The following is a 24,414-nucleotide window of genomic DNA, read 5'->3' as shown; positions in this document are numbered from 1 at the left end:
TCAAATGCGGGTCTCTGGCACTGAGACAGCACTGCTGACTTCTGCTCCCCTGTGCCACCCAGATTGACCAATCTCCTCACAAATGCCAAACCAGACCAGTCAAGGAGCATGGGTAACTGACAGCATGAAGGATCCAAAATTACTTAAACACTGTGGTTACTGTGTTTCATTCAGCAGGGGGAAAAAAAATCAATTGCATAGCATTGAACTAAAGAACATTACAAAACTCAATTTCCAGACAATTAGCCTGTTAGAACTGTGATATGGAGATTATTTTTCTATTAGAGAGTTGTGAACTTTTTTCATTACTTGCCTTAGGCAGAGCTAGCTGTTCAGCCATTGGAAGTATATTAGGGCTGTGTGAGATGGATTTTGTGGGCTAAAGATCAGAGGATCAAGTGAGGAAAACATGTTGCTGGAGTTCAGGCATGACCTTCCCGAATGACAAAGCAGGCCTCAGGGTGTAAGTGTCTGGCTTCTACTCTTAGTTCTTATGTCATTAAAAGAAAACTGTTTATACTCCTAAAAAATTAGTTTAGGATTTTCTTTTCAGTGTTGTTGATATACTTTCGGAGAGGCTTTGGTCGACCAGCTATAGGAAGGTGCCATTAAATTGGAACGGATGCAGGAAAGATTCACAAGGATGTTACCAGACCAGAAGCTTGAGTTATAAGGAGAGACAGGACAGACAGGGGCTGTTTTCACTGGAGTGAAGGAGGCTAATCTAATTGAGGGATATAAAATCATGAGAGGCACAGACTTCCTCACAGCATAGAGGAGTCCAAAACTAGAGGGCATAGATTTCAGGTGAGAGGGGAAAGTTTTAAAGGGGACGGGCAATATTTTCACAGAGACAGCGGTGGGAATGTGAAACAAACTGCAGGGCTTATTCAGAAAGTCAGAAGGCATGGGATCCAGGGAAGTTTGACCAGGTGGATTCAGAATTGGCTTGCCTGCAGAAAGCAGAGGGTCGTGGTGGAGGGAGTACATTCGGATTGGAAGGCTGTGACTAGTGGTGTCCCACAGGGATCTGTTCTGGGACCTCTACTTTTCGTGATTTTTATTAACGACCTGGATGTGGGGGTAGAAGGGTGGGTTGGCAAGTTTGCAGACGGCACAGAGGTTGGTGGTGTTGTGGATAGTGTTGAGGATTGTCGAAGATTGCGGAGAGACATTGATAGGATGCAGAAGTGGGCTGAGAAGTGGCAGATGGAGTTCAACCTGCAGAAATGTGAGGTGGTACACTTCGGAAGTACAGACTCCAAGGCAGAGTACAAAGTAAATGGCAAGATACTTGGGAGTGTGGAGGAGCAGAAGGATCTAGGGGTACATGTCCACAGATCCCTGAAAGTTGCTTCACAGGTAGATAGGGCAGTTAAGAAAGCTTATGGAGTGTTAGCTTTCATAAATCGAGGGATAGAGTTTAAGAGACGCGATGTAATGATGCAGCTCTTTAAAACTCTGGTTAGGCCACACTTGGAGTACTATGTCCAGTTCTGGTCGCCTCACTATAGGAAGGATGTGGAAGCATTGGAAAGGGTACAGAGGAGATTTACCAGGATGCTGCCTGGTTTAGAGAGTATGGATTATGATCAGAGATTAAGAGAGCTAGGGCTTTACTCTCTGGAGAGAAGGAGGATGAGAGGAGACATGATAGAGGTATAGAAGATATTAAAAGGAATAGATAGAGTGGACAGCCAGCGTCTCTTCCCCAGGGCACCACAGCTCAATACAAGAGGATATGGCTTTAAGGTAAGGGGTGGAAAGTTCAAAGGGGATATTAGAGGAAGGTTTTTTACTCAGTGGTTGGTGCGTGGAATGCACTGCCTGAGTCGGTGGTGGAGGCAGATACACTAGTGAAATTTAAGAGGCTACTAGGCAGGTATATGGAGGAATTTAAGGTGGAGGGTTATATGGGAGGCAGGTTTTAAGGGTCGGCACAACATTGTGGGCCGAAAGGCCTGTACTGTGCTGTATTGTTCTATGTTCTATGTAAAGGACTCCTACAGATGCAATCAGAACTTTTTAAAGATATTTGGACAAGTACATGGATTAGAAAGGTTCAAAGGGATGTGGGCCAAACCGAGGTGAATGGGACTAACTCAACTACACAATCAGGCTAGCATGGATGAGCTGAGCTGAATGAACTCCTATGACTCTGTTACAGATAGAGATTTAACAGCAAGTTCTGACTTGCTGGTGCCACATTGCAGCACTCCGGGAGTTAATCCCAAGTACAGTTCATCACTATAAGAGCTGTTCTTCTCTCCTGTTAGGAAGTGATTTCATCACCATGTGGTCAGTTTTCTTTGAACTGTACTTTTATCAGCAGCTTCATCAAATGCATCAGTTCCCCACCCCCCCCCAGCACTGTGCCAGACGAGTTCTGGCTGAGCCCATCTAATCCCTTCCACCTGGGAATGACGGATACGTCAAATTCATGTCCACATTTTCTACAGTTTTGTTATTAATAATGGATAAAGCCACACAGCAATGTCATTGACCCTAGTTTCCTAATATCCTTCAAATTATCAGAGCTCTTCAACTTATAAAATTATAATCTTATTAGAAAATAGAACAGTACAGGGTAGGTGCACTCCTTTCGGCTCACAATGTCTACCTCAGATAAAATGCCAAATTAAAATAATTGCTTCTGCCGGCACTTGAGCCATATCTCTCTATTTCCTGCATATTCAAGTGTTTATCAAAAACCCTCCTAAACGCTAATGTTGCACCTACTGTTACCATCACCCAAAGCAACCCATTCCAGGCACCCACCACGATCTGTGTAAAAATCTGCCCCTTTATAGTTTACCCCTCTCACCTCAAATGCAAGTTATCTAGCCTTTATCCAAAGTCAAAGTCAAAGTTAAGGTTATTGCCATATGCAAAAGATAAGTTATGCACAGATGCAATGAAAAACTTACCTGCAGATGCATCACTGACACAATGCATCTTATAAGAAAAACATAAATTAAACACAATTGTTATAAGGAAGAACATAATCAGGACAAAAGAAATACATTTTGGTGCAAAGTGACCGGAGTGTGGCTAAACTGTAGGAATAAGATATTTCCAGTTAGTTCAAAAGCCAAATGGTTGAAGGGAAGTAGCTGTCCTTGAACATGGTAGTCTGTGTGTGACTTCAGGCCTTTGTACCTCCTGCCTGATGATAGCTGCAAGATAGCATGGCCTGGATGGTAGGGATCTTGATGTTACCTTCCTGAGGTATTGCCTCATGTAAAAACTGCCAATGGTGGGGAAGGATGTGTCTGTGATATACATTACTCTCTACAATGGCTCACTTTCCTGTACATTTTAATTCTCATACATAATTGAATTTATTATTGGCTATGATGGTCAAGGCCCGTATTTGTTCTGTCACCAATTGTCACTGAAATAAGTAATGAGTCTTTACAAAAACCACTATCAACCACATATTGGGAAGTCCCTACAAAGGACTGTGAGAATGACTGAGGGATCATAGGGATCTCTCTACCATCCACTGAGGACATTCATCAGGAGTGCTGCATACGCAGGGCCCTTGGTATCATCAGCATCCTCTTTGACTTTCTACCATCAGGCAGGAGATGCTAATGCATAAAGACAAGAACGGTCAGGATGGGAAGCAATTTCTTCCCTCAGGTCATTAAGCTTCTGAACTCCCTGTCATATTGCATTTAATGTGTCACCGGTTAATCTGTTCTGTACCTCACAATACCTAATTTATGCGTTTTACTTTGTTAATTTATGTGTACTTCATTTGTAGTTGTTGTATGTTATATGTACTACTGTACTTGACTCCCTGATATGGAGAAATATTGTCTCATTTGATAGTTACAGTAAATGACAATAAACTTGTCTTGATTAGGTAGGTCACGTGGAACAGTGGCTTATTTCCTTCCTTAAAGAGTATTCAAGAGCTAGACACGTGTGATAGTTTCACAATTGGTATTCTATTTGCGAAGTTTTCATTCCAGATTCGTTAAATGTCCATACAGAGCTATAGAGACGTAAAGTTGTACAGCACAGAAAAAGGCCCTTCAGCAATCTTCACAGTGAACTAGGTAAGGGGTGAAATGGAGCACAGAAATTCGGATCCAGTTGTGTAGATGGGAAGAAAAGCCAACATAGCCTGGTAAGCCAAAAGCTAAATTTTGGGGAATTCTGAGTAATCCAATAGTGAAATACCAGAGCAATAAACATACTGCTAGAGGAACTCCACATACCAGGTAGCATCTGTGGAAGGAGATGAACAGTCAATGTTTCAAGTCAAGATCTTTCATCCGGACTCTCGACCTGAAACCTCAACTATCCATTTTCCTCAACAAATGCCGCCTGGCTCACCCCGAGTTCCTCCAGCAGCTCATTTTGTTGGTCCAGCTCCCAGCATTTGACCTCAGGCTTTGAATGGACACAAAGCGGCTGTGGAGACAGAGATTCATGTAGCACAGTTACAGCTCACTAGCAAATACCTAACTATACTAATCTCATTTACCAGCACCTGCTCCCTAGCCCATTTAATACTTGTCCAAATGGTCCTTGAATATTGTGATAGTCTCTTCCTCCAGCGTTTCTTATGCAGTGCATTCTAAATCTTGCTCCTACCACCTCCTCAATGTGGTTCCAGAACCAGCAGCTTTTATTTATGTAGTTTAGAGATACAATGCAGAATACACCCTTCCAGTCCTTTAAGCCATGTAACCCAGCAACCCCTGCAACCCATGAATTAATCCTAACCTAGTCATGGGACATTTTAAAATGATCTATTAACATTCAATGCAATATGCCTTTGTACTGTGGGAGGAAACCAGAGCACCCAGAGAAAACCCACGCATTCCACAAGACGACTTACAGACTCCTTCCAGAATTTGAACGTCTAATTGGGATTGAACTCTAAACTCTGACACCCTGAGTGGTAATGGCTTCACTCTAATCGTTATGCTACTGTAGCGCCTAACCTAACAAGCACAGCATCTTAGATGCAGGTCCCCATAGATGGTCCAGGAGAAGAATAAATTCATGAATCTTGCCTGCCAAATCCATCAGGATAAAATGACAGGACTAATGCTGGATAGCTCATGGTCAGCATGGACTTGGTGGGATAAGGGGCAGTTTCCATGTTTGATGCCTCTCATAAGTCCCAGATTTCCATGTCTAAATTCCAGCCTGGGAAATGGTTCCACCTTGACTACTGAGGCGGCTGGTTCCCAGACTATTGGTATTGGTTTATTATTGTCACATGAAACGTGACACAAGTGAAAAGCTATTGGTGTGGGGGTAGATTTCAAAGGCCATGAGGTAATGTTGCCACTCAATAAAACCTTGGTTAGACTCACAATATTGTATTCAGTTCTGATCAGCTTATTATAGAAAGGATGTGGAAGCTTTAGAGAGGGTGCAGACATTTACCAGGATGCTGCCTGGATTGGAGAGCATGTCTTATGAAGATAGGTCAAGTGAGCTAAAGCTTTCCTCTTTGGAGAGAAGGAGGATGAGGTGTGACTTGATAGAGCTGCACAAGATGACAAGAGGCATAGATCAAGAGGACTACCAGAGACTTTTTCCAATTTTTTACACAGGGAATGGTGAGTGAGGGGAACGCATTGCCTGCTGGCAGAGGCTGTTGCGTTAAGGACATTTAAGAGACTCGCAGATGGGCATATGGATGATAGAAAAATGGAGGGTTATGTGGCAGGGAAGGGTTGTATTGATCTTAGAGTAAGTTAGAAGGTCGGCACTGTGCTGTAATACTCTATGTTCTGTGTTCTTTTGTTTGCATGCCAGTCAGACAGATCATAAGCACATTGCTGTAGTAGAAATGAAAACAGAATGCAGGATATAATGCTAATATACACAAGAAACACTGAGAGGAAATCAGCAGGTCAGGCAGCATCAACGGAAAAGGGTAAACAGTTGAATGTTTCATGCTGAGACACTTCTTCAGGACTGGAAAGGAAGGATGGAGATGCCAGAATAAAAAGATGGGGGGAGAGGAAGGAGGATAGCTAGAAGATGATAGCTGAAGCCAGGTGGGTAGGAAGGGTAAATGGCGGAAGAGGAAGTGATCTGATAGGAGAGGAGAGTGAAACATAGGAGAAAGGGAAGGAGTAGGGGACCCAGGGAGAGGTGATTGGTTGGTGAGAAGAGGCAAGAGTGGGGAATAGAAGAAGAGGGGAGAGGGAAGGATTTTTTTTTAAACTGGAAGGAGAAATCAATATTCATTCCATCAGGCTGGAGGCTACCCAGATGTAATATAAGATGTTGTTCCTCCAGCCCGAGAGTGGCCTCATCTTGGCACAAGAAGAGGCCATGGACTAACATGCCGGAATGGGAATGGGAATTGGAATTAAAATATTTGGCCACCAGGAAGTTCCGCTTGTGGCGGATGGAGAAGAGGTGCTTGATGAAGTGATCCCCCAGTTTCCAACAGGGATCACCAATGTAGAGGAGGCCTCATCGGGAGCACCTGGCGCAATAGACAACCCCAGCAGATTCGCAGGTGAAGTGTTGCCCCACCTGGAAGGACTGTCTGGGGCCCTGAATGGAGGTGAGGGAGGAGATGAATGGGCATGTGTGGCACTTTGGCGCTCACAGGGATAAGTGCTGGAGGGAGATTAGTGGGAAGGATGAATGGACAAGGGAATCATGGGGGCGAGTGATCCCTGGAGAAAGCGATGGGGAAGGGAGGAAGATAAAGATATGTTTGATGGTAGGATACCTTTGGAGATGGCAGGAGTTGTGGAGGATGATGTAATGATATGCTGATTGCAGAGGCTCTTGGGGTGGCAGGTAAGGACAAGACTAACTCTGTCACCGTTAAGGCAATGGGAAGATGGAGTGAGTGTGGATGTACGGGAAATGGAGGAGATGTAGGTGAGGACAGCATCACTGGTAGAGGAAGGGAAAACCCATTTTTTGAAGAAGGTGGAATCTCTAATGTCCTGGAAATGACAGCTGCATCCTAGGAACAGATGAGACCAAGGAGAAGGAACTGAGAAAAGGGAATAGCAGGATATACTGTTGTAGGAAAAGAGAGAGGCCATTGAAGATAAATAAATTAAGTGCAAGGTCCATAACAAGGTAGTTTGGAAGATCAAAAGTCCATCTTTATCATACAAGAGGTCCATTCAATAGTCTGGTAACAGTGGGATAGAAGCTGTCCGTGAGCCTGGTGGTACTTGCTTTAGGTCATTGTATCTCCTCCCCAATTAGAGAAGTACAAAGAGAGTGACAGGATGCGGTTGGGGGTGGGGGGGTGGTCCTTGATTATGTTGCCTGCTTTCCTGAAGCAGCGGGAAGGCAGACAGAGTCCATGAATAGGAGAGTGATTTGCCTGATGGACTAGGCTGTGTTCACAATTCTCTGCAATCTCTTGTGGTCTTGGGCAGAGAAGTTGCCATCCCAAGCTGTGGTGCATCTGAGAAGGAAGCTGTCTAACGTGTGTCTGGAAAGACAGTTGAGGGTTACCAGGGGCATTTTGTCTTTCCTTAGCCTTCTGAAGAGGTAGAGGTGCTGGTGCACTTTCTTAGTGATAGCATCCACATGGTTAGACCTGGGAATTTGAAGCTCCTGACTATCTACTGAGCCTCATGTGCTGCTCTTATTGTGAGTTAGAGTGTGGCCTGACATTATCCACTTAGGTCTGCAGAGCCCTTCTTAAAATGGGTATACTGCTCTGGCAAGGAAGTCCATTTCCGCTCCATTGCCTGCAAAATGTTAGAATAGAGGGGTGTGTTTGGTGCTCTGTGCACCTTACTTGAACACTAGAAGCCCCCCTAATTCAAATTGCTACTGTACCCTTCAACCCAAGGACACTCAGAATCAGGTTCATCATCACCGGCATGTGACGTGAAATTTGTTAACTTAGCAGCAGCAGTTCAATGCAATACATAATCTAGCAGAGAAAAAAATTATTAATAAATAAAATGAAACTATAATAATGAATAAACAAGTAAATCAATTATGTATTTTGAATAGATTTTTTAAAATGTGCAAAAATAGAAATACTGTATATTAAAAAAAGTGAGGCAGTGTCCAAAGATTCAATGTCCATTTAGGAATCAGATGGCAGAGGGGAAGCAGCTGTTCCTGAATCGCTGAGTGTGTGCCTTCAGGCTTCTGTACCTCCTACCTGATGGTAACAGTGAGAAAAGGGCATGCCCTGGGTGCTGGAGGCCCTTAATAATGGACACTGGCTTTCTGAGACACCGCTCCCTGAAGATGTCCTGGGTACTTTGTAGGCTAGTACTCAAGATGGAACTGACTAGATTTACAACCTTCTGCAGCTTTTTTCAGTCCTGTGCAGTAGCCCCTCCACACCAGACAGTGATTCATTAATTTAGTAAACACAGGTGTATGTAGCAAGATCCCACACACCACTTTGCAATTGTGTCTGAACAAAGAATTTTGCTTGAAGGAACATAATGAATTAGGTCTAAATATCATGCTTTTCCTAAAAAAAAAACAACAGTACATGATTTGCACTAAAATAGACATTGTTTGTTCTTATTATGTTCTTTCTTATAAAGAATGTGTGTAATTGATATTTAATTTATGTTTTTCTTGTGAATTTTGCTTGTCTAATGCTATATGTATTTAGCGTTGCTGCACATAAGATTTCCATTGCATTTGTCCAAACATGTATTTGTGCATATGATACAAAGCTCATCCTTTCTTTGAATTTGATTTGATGGGATCTTCTACATAAAGGAGCCTTGGTACAATATCTTACCTTTACATTCATGGGCATTGACATATGGGATGGCTAGTCCTGGGCCCACCACATAAATGCGATCACAAATTATTCCCATTATTTCCTCCTTAGAAGGTCGAGGAGGTTTGGCACATCACCGAACAGACTTCTAGAGATGGATCATTAAAAGTATCCTGAATTAGATGCACCATGGTCTTGTATAGCGTTTCAAAGTGAGTGGGCACATAATAGCTGCAGAGAGTAGCAGGCCTAGCCCACTACATCAAAGGCACCTCCTTCCCCACCATCAGAAATATCTACACGAGGCACTGCCTTAAGAAGATGACATCTATCATCAAAGATCCCCACCATCCAGATCATGCCATTGTCTCCCAGCTACCATCAGGCAGGAGGTTCAGAAGCCTGAAGTCTCACACCTTCAAAATCAAAAATAGCTACTTCCCTTTAACCATTTGATTCTTAAAACAACCCATAAACCCCTAATCACTACCTGAGTATCATAATACTTTGGCCACTTAGCACCACTATGGACCTCTTTTGTTATAATTATGTTCTTTCTTGTGCAGTTTAATCAATGTTTAATTTGTGTTTTTCTAGTGAATGCTGCTTATCTAATGCTACGTGCCTGTGATGCTGTTGCAGGTAAGTTTTTCATTGGACCTGTGCACACACGTACGTGTGCATTTGATTATAAACTTGACTCGTCTCCTGATAAATACCACATCCAAGAGAGAGCAGGACGGCTTATCAAAGTGTTAGCCTAACTTTTGCATTCAAGGTGAGATAGAAGTCCCCCAACTCTCTGATTCAGTTTAAAGTGGCATCAATCTTTACACTAGCATGCACTCTGCCCAACTCTATGGCAATAATTGTTTGTTGACAGGTGTATTGTAGAATGTGCGGAATTATTTATCACTTCTTTTATTCTTTAAAGAGGGGTCTGCTTGTTTCAATGTTTGTTGGCAATTAGCAGGGAATGAAAAAAATAACTGCTATCTGCCAGCAGTATGATTGAGAAATATTGCGATGGTGGAACTCGCTCTGAAGTTGAAAAGTAATAAATCATTGAAATGAACAAAAGCAGAGAATGTTGGAAACATTCAGCAGGTCAGGCAGCATCCGTGGTTAACAGTTTAGACTGAAGACCCTTCATTGGAATTGGGAAAATTTAGAAGTCAAACAAATGCAATGTTGCAGAGAGGAGAAGAGGTCAGAAGAAACAAAGGGAATTAGCAATGTACAGAGGAAGGGTCTACAACCTGAAATGTTAGCTTTGTTTTTCTCTCTCCTCAGACATACCTGCATCCTCTGGTTATCAGTTCCAGTATCTATACTTTTTTTTCTTTATTTTACAATCACTGGGAGCTGAGGGGAGTGTCTGTGAAAGGACAGAGAATCTGAGAGTTTTAAACCCAAAAAAATGACCTCAAAAAATTTAGAGTTACAGTACCGTGCAAAAGTCTTAGGCACATATATACAGCTAGCATGCTTAAGACTTTTGCAGAGTACTGGTTTTGCAAACATGGAGCAGAGAGTGAGTTTGTAAATCAGGGATGTTGGGGTTGGTGAGGCTTGTGCACCGCAGGAAGGGTGTGCATAGGTGACAGAGACGGATTGCCAGTGGCCGGGATTGGGAGGTGACACACGCTGCCCTGAAACACCAGGCAAGATCATTTGATTCCAAACAACTGGTATACTGATCACTACAGACTGTCTCTCTGGTGCTTCCTGCACTCTCCCCTCTCCCTTCCTGTTTACCCGACCATGATTCCACTCTCTCTGCCCCCTTCCCACTATCAGTCCACAATAGAAACCCATATTAGAATCAGGTTTATTATCACTCACATGTAATGAAATTTTGCTTTTTTTCACGGCAGCAGTACAATACCAAAGTGTAAGGTATGCTAGTTATGTATAAGTGTATCCAAGACCTTTACACAGTACTATATGAGTGCAGTCAAGGCCATCGTGCCCGTTTACTCCACTGGCACGTCTTGCTGCCTTGGGAAAGCGGGAACATAATCAAGGATCCCTCCCTCCTCAGTTGTTCTCTCCTCCCTCTCCTACTGGGCAAAAGGCTGAGGACACAGTACCAGATTCAAGGACAGCTTCTATCCCACTGTGGTCGGAATCAGAATCAGGTTTACACATTATTACTGACATATGGTGTGAAATTTGCTGTTAAGTGGCAGCTGTACAGTGCAAGCTACATATAAAAAAGTAGAATAGGCCATTGAACAGACATCTTGTACAATAAGGTGGACACTTGATTTCAGAGCCACCTCAGCATTGCATTTACATATTATTTGTCTATTAGCTCTGGAGTTCTTCTGTAACTGTGCCTATATCCTGCCTTCTGTTCCCCACCCCCCCCCCACCACCATTTCGTACTACTTCAATGTACCTATGTATGGAGTGTTCTGCCTGGCTAGATTGCAAACAGAAGCACTTCACTGTATCTCAATACATGCAGCAATAGTTGTTGTAAATTTTGAACAAAGTCACCAGGAAGACACTGAAGCTTTTGGATTTAGAAACTTCTATTCTGCAAAACGAGCAGCTTTTCGAGGCACTCTTGGAATAAGAGGCCTGCCTGACCCAATATTGCATGACATTTTTATAAGCTAAAAATCAAAGATAACAGCAGGACAATTCTATAGTTATGATGAAGCTACAATGCTTCCTTTGAATTACATATAGTTTTCAAACACCTTCATCCTCACACCCACACTCCAGACACCCAAAATGAATGTTAACTCCCACTGAGTCTGGACTGTATTCATGCATATGTAGGGCTCTGCAATCAAATAGAGGGTTTTGTTGTTTGCAATGAAGCTCCGGGCAGATCATTGTTCAGAGCTGCAGTTTAAATTTAATCTACAATCCACATTCAGGCTGCTGTTAAAATTAGTATTTGTCATTTACCATAACTCCGGAATACACCCCACCAATAATAAACCAATTTCCAACCATCAATATAGTCATCAACAATCCAGGGAACACACTGGTGAATTTCCATATAGGAGCTTTGCCTGAGCTTCTGCAAGATGCACGACAAGATGCAAAACCACCTTTGCATTATGGCCGTTTGGGTAATGGAAATTTGCTCTTGCGGAATTCACAGTTCATGAACTAAGAAGTTGAGATATGGTATAAAATTCCCTCTTACATAATTTATGTGAAAGGAAAGTAAATAAATTAATACAAAAATTATTATTTTTCAACTCACATTTCTTGATATCTGCACAAATGAAGCGGTGTTGTGTTATGGACCACGTAATATGTTCTGTTTTCTAGAAACTCATCAGCCCCATAATGCAGAAGTCACCAGTGCTCAGGCATCACCTTGACAAGGAGATTGAAAAGAGTGCCACTTGCCAGCAGAGAGAACTTTCCTCTAATCCAATTTCTGAGGTAGATTATCCTTAGACCCCCATTCCGTGTGGGTTAGTGTGTGCTTTTGCAATACAATAACTTTATTTACAGCGCTAAGTCCTCTCAAATCAAGTCATGATCCTGCTTGTGTCCATTATCCCTGGAAGGCCTCCAGTGAGCCAGCAGTTACACTGTGCTCCTCTCGAGTGACACTCAGTGGTGAGTTCCTTGCCACCTCGGTCCCTGAGCGAGCACCAGGAGGCACCAGGCCATCAGCTCAGCCATGAACACAACGGGAGGAATCAGAGTCAGGTAGACACAGATGATCACTGCTGAGCAGACAGTGGTTGAAATCTGCATCTGTGGGCTCGGCTGCAATCTGTAATCTCCTAAATGAGTGATGTCCTTTCCACAGTTAAACTATAAGAGAGGGATGCTAATGATATTATGATGCCTGCTGAGCACTGATGGCAGTGTACTTGTATTGTTTGCTTTCAGAGTGCTCTCAGCTTACGCTTTGAACACCATTGATTGTTTTGGCATTAATAATGAATACCTTCTAAACACTGTGCTAATGCTGGTGAATTATTGGCAGCAAGCAGTCGGTCGTTTATCTGCCTCAGGCAGTGCCTTCTGCTCATTGTACTGCTGTCTGTGTCTGGCCAGGCACTATAGAGAGCCAGTCCCGCTCTGAATGACACCAGGTCACCCTGCCATTCAGAGGTACTGCACTGCCCCATGCACAGGCCCGGGTTCACTGTAAACACAAAACTCCTCTGCGGATGCTGGGGTCAAAGCAACGCGCACGACACGCTGGAGGAACTCAGCAGGTCGGGCAGCATCCGTGGAAACTAACAGTCATCGTTTTGGGCTGAGAACCTTCATCAGGACTAAAGAGGGAGGAGGCAGGGGCCCTATAAAGCAGGTGGGGTGAGGGTGGGAAGAAGGCTGGTAGGTGCCAGGTGAAAAACCAATCAGAGGAGAGATCAAGGGGTGGGGGGAGGGGAAGCAGGGAGGGGAAGAAGGAATGTAAAGGGAAAGCACTATGGATAGTAGAAGAAGGAGGAACCATGAGGGAGGTAATAGGTAGCTGGAGGAGGAGGCAGAGTGAAACTGGGATGGGGGAAGGGAGGGGAAGGGAATTACCGGAAGTTGGAGAATTCAATGTTCATGCCAAGAGACTGGAGACCACCCAGGTGGTATATGAGGTGTTGCTCCTCCAACCTGAGTAGCATCATGGCAGTAGAGGAGGCCATGTATGGATATATCCGAATGGGAATGTAAAGCAGAGTTGAAGTGGGTGGCAACCGAGAGATCCTGTCTGTTGTTGCGGACGGAGCGAAGGTGCTGGACGAAGCGCCCTCACCCCATCCTCCTGTCATCACAACAGGGACCGAGTTCCCCTTGTCCTCACCTACCACCCCACCAGCCTCCGGATCCAACACATTATCCTCCGCAACTTCCACCACTAAGCACATCTTTCCCTCTCCACTTTCCGCGGGGATCGTTCCCTCCGCGACTCCCTGGTCCACCCGTCCCTCCTCACAGATCTCCCACCTGGCACTTATCCCTGCAAGTGTAAGTGCTACACCTCCTCTCTTAACACCTATCAGGGCCCCAAACAGTCCTTCCAAGTGAGGCAACACTTCACTTGTGAGTCTGTTGGGGTCATCTATTGAATCCGGTGCTCCCGGTGTGGCCTCCTCCACATCAGTGAGACTCGACGCAGATTGGAGGACCGCTTCGCAGGTGTGCCTTGGAAAAGGATCACTGTTGTTTTTTACACCCTTACCCCCTCTCAGCACTTCATGATCCAAATCAATTTAATCTGAAATAAATCATGTTATTGATCACTTCCAACTCAAACAGCAGCAGCAAGAAAGTTGGCCTTGATGCTCGAGCTGACTGATCAGAGGTTTACCCGGCATTAAGCACACATTTTATCACATTGTCAGCTTATGAAACCTGCTTTAAATTAATGTAATGTTAATCAGAGTCATGGAGATTCATAGAGTCGTACAGCATGGAAACAGGCTATTCAAACCAACTAGGGCATGCTGACCAAAATACCCATCTAAGCGAGTCCTATTTGCGAGATGTTTTAACCACAGCATCTGCAGTGTACTTTGTGTACCCATTTGACCCATATCTATCTAAACTTTTCATATCTGTGTACCTGTACCAGTGTCTTTTTAATGTTGTTAATACATTTGCTTCAAACGCTCCCGCTGGTAGCTCACTCGATTTACGGACAATCCTCTGGGTAAAAAATTTGCCACTCAGGTTCCTATTAAATCATTCCCCACCACTTTAAACATATGCCCCCCCCTGCCCAGTTTTTGAAAATTGAAAATTATCCCTATTCTGTTTCTTGATCTCATTACTGGAGATTCAGTGTCACTGGACACTGCCACTTCATTAACCTGATCCAACACAACTTGCCTTTATGAAGCTGGTGTGCACTGGGACACATCATCACTGATGCAATCTGGGATCACTGGGTGTGTCAGGTCTTTCAACATCAGTCACCCTCCCCCAGGTGGCACAGGCAGGGTTCATTAAATCCTATTGCTGTTAAATCCTTCCCCTCTGCCTTAAACCCATGCCTACCTCCAGTTTTATATTTCCCACCCTGGGAAAAAGACACCCTATCTACACTGCACATGATTTTATACACTACCTTTATTCTCAATGTTCCAATGAATAAATTCCTTACCTGCTCAAAATCTCCACAGCTCAATGCCTTAAGTCCTGGCAATATCCTTGTAGATCTCTACTGCACTCCTTCCAGTTTATTGGCATTTTTCCAATAGCAGCAGAACCAAAGCTAAACACAATATTCCAAATGTGGCCTCAACAGCATACTGAAAAACTTTAATATAACATCTCAATTTCTATACTCAGTGCCTTGACCTCAGAAGACAAAAGCCTTCTTTAAAACCCCATCTACGTACAATGCCACTTTCAGGGAACTAAGAATCAGTATCAGGTTTAACACAGATGCCTTGTGCAGGAAGGCACAGAGTCGACTGTACTTCCTTAGAAGGTTGGCGTCATTCAATGTCTGTAGTGAGATGCTGAAGATGTTCTATAGGTCAGTTGTGGAGAGCGCCCTCTTCTTTGTGGTGGCGTGTTGGGGAGGCAGCATTAAGAAGAGGGACACCTCACGTCTTAATAAGCTGGTAAGGAAGGCGGGCTCTGTCGTGGGCAAAGTACTGGAGAGTATAACATCGGTAGCTGAGCGAAGGGCGCTGAGTAGGCTACGGTCAATTATGGAAAACCCTGAACATCCTCTACATAGCACCATCCAGAGACAGAGAAGCAGTTTCAGCGACAGGTTGCTATCGATGCAATGCTCCTCAGACAGGATGAAGAGGTCAATACTCCCCAATGCTATTAGGCTTACAATTCAACCGCCAGGAGTAAGATATGTTAAAGTGCCGGGGTTGATTGTATTTAATGTATTTAAGTAAACTACTCAAGGACTTTTTAAAAGCTATTATTAATGCTTTTTGAGAGAGTGATTTAGATGCATATCATATTTTTACTGAGTTAAGTATTGTATGTAATTAGTTTTGCTACAACAAGTGTATGGGACATTGGAAAAAATGTTGAATTTCCCCATGGGGATGAATAAAGTATCTATCTATCTATCTAATATCACTGGCATAGGTCGTAAAATTTGTTAGTTTGCAGCAGCCGTGCATTGCAGTACATAATTTAAAAACTATAAATTACAAAGAAGTATATATAAAAATCATTGAATTAAAAAAGTAGTGCCAAAAGAGAGGAGAAAATATAGTGAGGAAGTGTTCATGGGTTCATTGTCCATTCAGAATTCTGATGGCACAGAGAAAGAAGTTGTTCCTGAAATGTTAGGTGTGTGTCTTTAGGCTTCTGAAACTCCTCCTTGATGGTAGTGATGAGAAGAGGCCATGTCTTGAGTGATACTGGTCCTTAATGATGGATGCCGCCTTTTTGAAAAACATGGAGTTTAGTGGCTGTGGTGGAGCTAGCTGAGTTCACAACTTTCCGCAGCTTTTTCAGATCCTGTGTAGTGGTCCCTCCATAGCAGATGGTGATAAAACCAGTTAGAATGCTTTCCACGGTACATCTGTAGAAATTTGCGAGTGTCTTTGGTGACACTTGCAACTGTCAGGTGTATTCAAAAACATTTTCAACCTCTCGCTGCTACAGTTGGAAGTTCCCACATGCTTGAAAAGAGCAACAGTTACATCAGTGTCCGAGAAGAATGTTGTGAGCTGTCTTAATGAATATCATCCAGTAGTACACACATCTACAATGGTGAAATGCTTTGAGAGGTTGGTTATGGCTAGACTTAATTCCTGCCTCAATAAGGACTTGGACCCGCTGTAATTTGCCTACCACCACAATAGGTGTATGGCAGACACAATCTCAATGGCTCTTCACATGGCCATAGATCATCTGGACAATGGACAATACATCAGGTTGCTGTTTGTTGACTATAGATCAGCGTTTAACAACATAATTCCCACAGTCCTGATCAGAAAGCTACAGAACCTGAGCCTCTGTACATCTCTCTGCAATTGGATCCTCGACTTCCTAACTGGAAGACCACAACTTGTGCAGGTTGGTAATAACATCTCCTCCTCTCTGACAATCGACACTGATGCACCTCAGGAATGTGTGCTTAGCCCACTGCTCTACTCTCTCTCTACCCATGACTGTGTGGCAAGGCATAGCTCAAATGCCATTTATAAATTTGCTGATGATGCAACCATTGTTGGTAGAATCTCAGATGGAGACCTGAGGGTGTACAGGAGCAAGATATACCAGCTAGTTGACTGGTGTTGAAGCAGCAACCTTGCACTCAGCATCAGTAAGTAAGGAGTTAATTGTGGACTTCAGAAAGAGTAAGACAAGGAGCACGAACCAATCCTCACAGAGGGATCAGAAGTGGAGAGGGTGAGCAATTTCAAGTTCTTGGATGTCATTACTGAGGATCTAACCTAGTCCCAACATATCAATGCAGCTATAAAGAAGGCAAAACAGTGGCTATATTTCATTAAGAGTTTGAGGGGATTTGGTTTGTCACCTAAAACCATTGAAAACTTCTACAGATATACAATGGAGAGAATTCTGACAGGCTGCATTAGTTTCTGATATGGGGGCAGAGGTATCTACTGCACAGGATCATATGAAACTACAGAAATTTGATAAAATCAATCAGCTCCATCATGGGTACTAGCCTCCATAGTATTCAAGACATCTTCAAGGAGCACTGCCTTAGAAAGGTGGCATCCATTATTAAGGACCCTTGTCACCCAAGACATGCCCTCTTCTCATTGTTACCATCAGGAAGGAGGTACAGAAGCCTGAAGGCACACAGTCAGTGATTCAAGAACAGCTTCTTCCCCTCTGTCATCTGATTCTAAATGGGCATTAAACCCGTGAAAACTATCTCAGATTTTTTTCTGTTTGCACAATTCATTTTAATTATTTAATATACACATATATACTTAGAGTATTCTTTTCTATATTATCATGTATGGCACTGTACTGCTGCCACTAAGCTAACGAATTTCATGACTTATGCCAGTGATATTAAAACTGATTCTGATTCTGACATACCATCTCTCCCCAAACTCCTAATAAAGTATAGACACTGTCACGGCTTCGTTGTATTTGCATCAGTATACGCAGCCCAGGATAGATTTTCAGAGATGTTGACACACAGGAACTTGAAACTGTTCACCCTTCCCACTGCTGATCCCTCGATGAGGACTGCTGTGTGTTCCCTTGACTTCTCTTTCCTGAAGTCTGCAGTCTGGGTCGTACAGACATTGAGTGTGAGACCGTTGGTGCAACATCTATCAACTAGCGTGTACATTGAATATAGAACAGAGAACGTAGAATGATACAGCACAGGAACAGCTCCTTCGGTCAACTAATTAAACTAGTAATTAAAAGCCTGACTAAACTAATCCCTTCTGCCTACACATTGTTTATGTCCCTCCATTCTCTGCACATCCATGTGCTTATTTAAAAAGACTCTTAAAAACCTCTGGCATTTTTGCCTCCACTAACCACGCCTGCCAGCACATTCCAAGCATCGACGAATCTCTCTGTTAAAAAAAATGCCCTAAATAACTCTTTTGAACTTTCCTCCTTCCCGACCAACTTCCTTTAATGCACGCCCACTAGTATTAGACATTTTGTCCCTTACGAAAAAGATACCTGCTGTCTATTTACATCTATCATGATCTCAGGTGTGCCATCAGATTCCAGATGAAACAGCCCAAGTTTTTCCAGCTCTTTTCATAGCACATGCCCACTAATCCAGGTCCCTCTGTTCCATGACACTCCTTAAGGGAGTGTGAAATCCTTTGTGAAGCTATTGACGAGTTTCAGGTTCCTGCTGGAAGCTCAGTCGCGACAAAATGCTCATTAGCCAGAAAAGCAGTGATGCAGCTATTAGAGCTTCAAAGTGCCAATGACCCAGGTTCAGTCCTGACCTCTGGCACTCTGTGTCCCAAATTAGCGCATCTTTCTTGTGACTGTGTAGGTTCCCTCTGGGTGCTCCTCTTTCCTCCCTCACTCCATAGGCGTGCTGGTCAGTGGGTTAATTGGCTACTCTAAACTAATAGTATGTAGTTAAGTAGTAGAATCAGATATCTGTTGATGAGAAGATGGGAAGAATAAAATGTTGCATTAATTTTGGAATAGTGTAACTGATTGATTGGTGGTCACTGAGGACTCAGTGTGTTAAGGACCTGTTTCTGTGCTGTATCTCTCCAAGACTTTAATAGGATATCATCCTTTGTAAAAAAAACAGTCATTAAATTCTAGGATAGCATAATAAATGGGTGCTCTGAGATCCAGAACTTAAATCTATTGGTTCTTTGTTAGAAATAATCTTTATTGATTTTATCTGGTTCCAGACACACGATGTCTGCAGCCAGAGTTTCTCAGTCTCTATTTGTTTGCACCCACCTCACAGAGATTTGATGTTAATGCCAAATGTCAGCACTTATCACAGTCCGTCACCCCACCAGAACACACTGCCAGAAACACACACACACACACTCAAACATGTACACACAAGTATACAAACATACAGGTACACACACACACACACTCGCAGTCACAGACACACTCGCAGTCACAGACACACATGCACACACATACAAATACACACACTGAGCTTGTTCAAACTGCTGTCTCACAGCTGCAGGTGACTTGGGCGCCATCCTGGCTGTGTGGAGTTTGCCTATTCTCTCTGTGACCACGTGGATTGCTTCTGGTTTACGCTGCTCCCTACCTCATGCTAACAGGCCAGAGTAAGTTGTTCCAGTGTATGGGGAGAGTAGTACTATCTGGGGTGGGGGGGGGGGGTCAGCTGATTGGACTGTGAGAATTATTTACAGGGTAAATTCGATTCATATTCTGATTTAGTTATCACATGTTCATTGAAATATACGGTCAATTGTGTCAACAACTAACACACCCAAGGGTGTGCTGGCAGCAACCCGCAAATGCCACCATGCATTCTGGCATCAACATAGAATGCCCCACCATGCTTGGTAGAACAACACAGAACACAAACAGAACATACCGAGCAACAACGTTCAAAGTAAATTTATTATCAAAGTACTGTAGATTTATGTCTCCATATACAACCTGGGGTTCACTTTTTGTGAGCATTCAGAGTAATTCCAATAACCATAAGAGAATCAGTGGAAGACCACACCCAACAGGGTGGCTAAAGACAACAAACTGTGAAAATACAAAAAAAGGAAATAAAAATGATAAATAATAAATATCAAGAACATAGGACGAAGAGTCCTTGAAAGTTTGTGGGAACAGTTCAATGGTGGGACAAGTGAAGCCGAATGAAGTTAGCTCTTTTTGTTCAACAGCCTGTTGGTTGAGGGGCAGAAACTGTTCCTGAACCTGGTAGTGTGGATCCTACGGCCACTGTACCTTTCTCCTGATGGCAACAGCAGGAAGAGATCATGTTCTGGATGTTGGGTGTCCTTGATGATGGGTGCTGCTTTCCTATGACAGCACCCCATGTAGATGTGCTCATTGGTGGGGAGCGCTATACCTGTGATGGACTGGGCTATATCCAACACTTCCTGTCGGATTTTCCATTCAAGGGTATTAGTGTTCCCATACCAGGGCATAATGCAACCAGTCAATATACTCTCCACCGCACATCGATGGAAGTTTGTCAAAGTTTTAGTCAGTCACGCTGAATCTTCGCCAACTTCTAAAAAAGTAGAGACATTCCCATTCTTTCTTCATAATGACGCATATGTGTTGGGCTCAGGACAGCTGCTCTGAAATGAAAGCTCCACTCCTCAAACATGTACACACAAGTACACAAACATACAGATATACACACACACTCACCCACTCGCAGTCACAGACACACATGCACACACATACAAATACACACACTGAGCTTGTTCAAACTGCTGTCTCACAGCTGTAGGTGACTTGGGCGCCATCCTGTCTGTGTAGGTCCACCCAGGCACCTACACAGTTCTTTAACCCCAGGGTAGGTAGTCTTCTTTGGTCTCTAGCCTCCAGCTGAATTATAGATTCTCAAACATTTGGCCTTTGACTTCCCAGAGATTCACAAACTCAGTGGTCCAGCCATGGGGCCTCAATGTCTTGACTTCCAATCAACATTTGGGCTTCCATCTGAACTTTTGATCAATCTTTGGACTCCACTTTGGATTTCCAATTGACCTTCAGGCTTCCAACTGGATTTGGACTTCAAATTAGACTTCCAAATGAACTCTGTGCTTTGATCTTAACTTCTGATCAAGCTTTGGGCTTTGATTTGAATTTCTAATCGACCTTCGGGCATGGATCTTTAGTATCCACCCAGGACTCGCCAACGACAACTGATGAGAAACCTGGATGAGGATCTGAACTCAAGGTATCGAATTCTGGATGCTCTGATTATGGGACCACGAACACTAGGTCCAATCTCACAGATCTAGGGGGTTGCTGGCCTTTGTTCCTCACTGATCTGTCAGCCTGACATCTGAGAACTGCCACATCACTAACCTTCGAATGCAGTGCAAAGGCTTAGACTAGGCATGAACTGCCTCTAATTCTCCCATGTCCCTTTCCCTATGTTCTACCTTTTCCTTTTCTGTCTACAAAACCATCCCTATGAACCTAACAAAATGTCAAAAAACAACTTAGCCTGCGCTAAGATGGCGATTGCAATGCAGCACTATCTTGACAGAAAGAATTTTGGTGGCAACTTAGTGGCAATTCACAATGTAAGATTTCATTGACTCTCAAAACAGCCTCTTATGTGTCCTTGAGCAAGACACTTAACCACACATTGCTCTGCGACAACACCGGTGCCAAGCTGTATCGGCCCTTGCCCTTCCCTTGGACAATATCGGGAAACTTGCAGCTTGGGCGACTGCCGGTCTCCCATACAACCCTGCCCAGGCCTGCGCCCTGGAAACTTTCCAAGGTGCAAATCCATGGTCTCGCAAGACTAACGAATGCCTATATGTGGTAAGTAAATAGGGTATTCTTCTGGTTTAAGATGGCATTGTTGAAGCTTATTTGCAAAAGCGATCTCTGCAATTGGTAGCCAATAACTTTCCTTTCAGAGTTGAGCTTTTGAACTGCCTGTACAAGCTGGCGTTTTTGCTGTGTGAATAGAAGGATCGAAGGTGCAAGTCGTTTGTGGTGTGACACGTACGGGCTGAATTGAGGCAGAGAGGTCTGGGTCTGAGTGGGAAATGAGCCAATTTAAGCACTGGGCCAGTCGGAAAGGTTGGATATGGGCCGAATTGACGTGATAGGTCCCGGCAAGAGAGCATATTGAAGTGGTGAGACCTAGATGCGAGAGTGAGGAATGACCTGTTGCTGGGCCAGATTGAAGAGGCCAGGGTGTTAGGGCCAGAGGTGAAAGGACGGGCCGATGTTCAGCTCATTGTTCACGAGGTTTATTCATCTCTGTGCTGAACTGAAGCTGTGGCCTGCAAATAACAGGCTCCAGGATTGCCTGTGACTGTCTTCATGGCGGTGGACTCACTATTGAGAATTTCATTTCTGAATGTTATTCGCTTACTTTTATTGTTTGCACGATTTATACTTTTTCTGCACATTGAGTGTTTAACACACTTTTTTAAATGGGTTCTATTGAGTTTCTTTACTTTGTGGCTGCCTGTAAAGAAACAATGCTCAAGGTTGTAAATAGCATACATAATTTTGATAATAACTATGTTTTGAATTCTCCACTCTAAAATTATTTATTTCTTCCCTCCCGTTGGAACCCTTCCAAATGGGTTTAAAGTCACATCCTTTGCACTGATTGTAGAGAAGGTGGGAGACAGTTTTGCCACCAATATAGCTTGAAAATCTAGGCCTTTGAAAGCATTCAAACACTCATAGGTCATAATTAATTATTACTCTTCAAGCTTCCCTCAGGAGGATTGACTAACTACTCTTTGATCTCCTGCATCTCTACCTATTGCAAAAGCAAGTTCAAGATCCCTATCAGAATTTAGTCTTGTACACTCATCCCTTAAAGGAAGCTATTTGTTCTGTACCTGTCTAATCTGCAGATCATTGGTTTGAAGAGCAGTCTTCCCTTTTATCTGAGAGTGTCAAACCCCTATTCATCACGTTCCTGCTAATGCGAGATCTCACTCATTCGATGGATGTGAATGTCTTTCCTTGCCTGAAGCATTCTGGGAATGAGCAGCTTTTGACAATTTTATTAGTGTGACTGATATTGGTGTTTGGATTTTTAGTGATGGGGGACATATCGCACTGAGGTCTGCACAAAATAACAAAAAAAAATGTAGATGCTGGAGAGAAGTCTGAAACAAAAAGATGGAAATTGATGTGAACACTCCACAGGTCAGGCAGTGTCTGTGGAGAGAGGGAGATGGAGTTAGTTGTTCAGGGTGAAGACTCTTCCTCAGAACTGAAAAGGGTTAAAATCCAAAGCAACATACAAAATATGCTGGAGGAACTCAGCAGGTCAGGTGGTATCAATGGAAATAAATAAACAGTTGACATTTCAGGACAAGTCCCTTCTTCGGGGCTCAGATATGTTTTAAGTTACAGGAGAGCCAAAGAATCCAAAGAAGATTTACAAATATGTAGCAAGGACTCAAGGGTCTGAGCTACACGAAGAAGTTTAGCAGATTAAGACTTTATTCCTTGGAACATAGGAGACTGAGGAGTAACATTATAGATGTGTATAAAATTACAATGGGCATAGATAGAGTGAATGCACACTGCCTTTTTCCCCAACGCGAGGAATCTAAAACTTATGGTGAGAGAGGAAAGTTTTAAAGGAGACTTGAGGAGCAACTTGTTCATGTGGGAAGATGGTGCATATATGGAAGGAGCTGCCAGAGAACGTAGTTGAGGCAGATACCACAGGGAAATATAAAAGATATTCAGATAAATATATAGATGGGAAAGATTTAAAGGGAAATAGTTGAGGCAAATACCACAGGGAAATATAAAATATATTTGGATAAGTATATGGATGGGGAAAATTTAAAGCAAAGAAGTTGAGGCAGATGCCATAGGGATGGGGAAGTTCTAAGGGGATATTGGCAAAACATTATCTATTTATACTAGCTTAGGGTATAAATGCACCTTAGGCAGCATGGATGGGTTGGTCGAAGGGCCGGTTTCTGTGCCCCTGTGCTAGGACTAAATGATTCATGTAGAGAAGAAAGAAAAGCACAGGATATGAAGGGAATAAAAATGGAATGTTCATCAAAATTTTGAGTCTGTTCTGAGAGGAACTTCATCCTGAAACATTAACTCTGTGCTTCTTTCCACAGGGGTTGCCTAACTTGCTGAGCCTTTCTAGCATTTTCTGTTTTTGCTTTAAAACTGGGCTATTCATTGGGGCAAGAGGCAAAGATGTGGCTGCAGGATATCTGCACTCGAGAACTCCTCCTACAATCTAATCCAATTTGTGAGGATTTCCTTTCTCCCAGGGTAAATTGATGGAAAGACAGTGAACCAAATATAATCCAGATCAGCTCTGTGGCAAAGGTGAGTAAGGATCTTTATTTGCTTTAATTCAATTAGTTTAAATGCCTGTAACTATTTACAAATGTGCTTGTGTGTTTTTTAACATTTTTAATAATTTAGATTCCTGGCTTTTTTTTAGCGGTTTTGAATATGTCACAGACATGCTGTGCCAATTCTTTATGAGTAAAGAGCTATAGAAGCAGCTTGTGAGATGCAGGCTCAATATTCATGTAGCCCTCTTCAAAGTTCAAAGCAAGTTTATTATCAAAGCATGCATAGATTACCATCTACGTACT

The sequence above is a fragment of the Hemitrygon akajei genome, chromosome 9 (genome assembly GCF_048418815.1).
Source record: "Hemitrygon akajei chromosome 9, sHemAka1.3, whole genome shotgun sequence".
NCBI lineage: Eukaryota > Metazoa > Chordata > Chondrichthyes > Myliobatiformes > Dasyatidae > Hemitrygon > Hemitrygon akajei.
Note: the sequence above shows the minus strand (reverse complement) of the source record.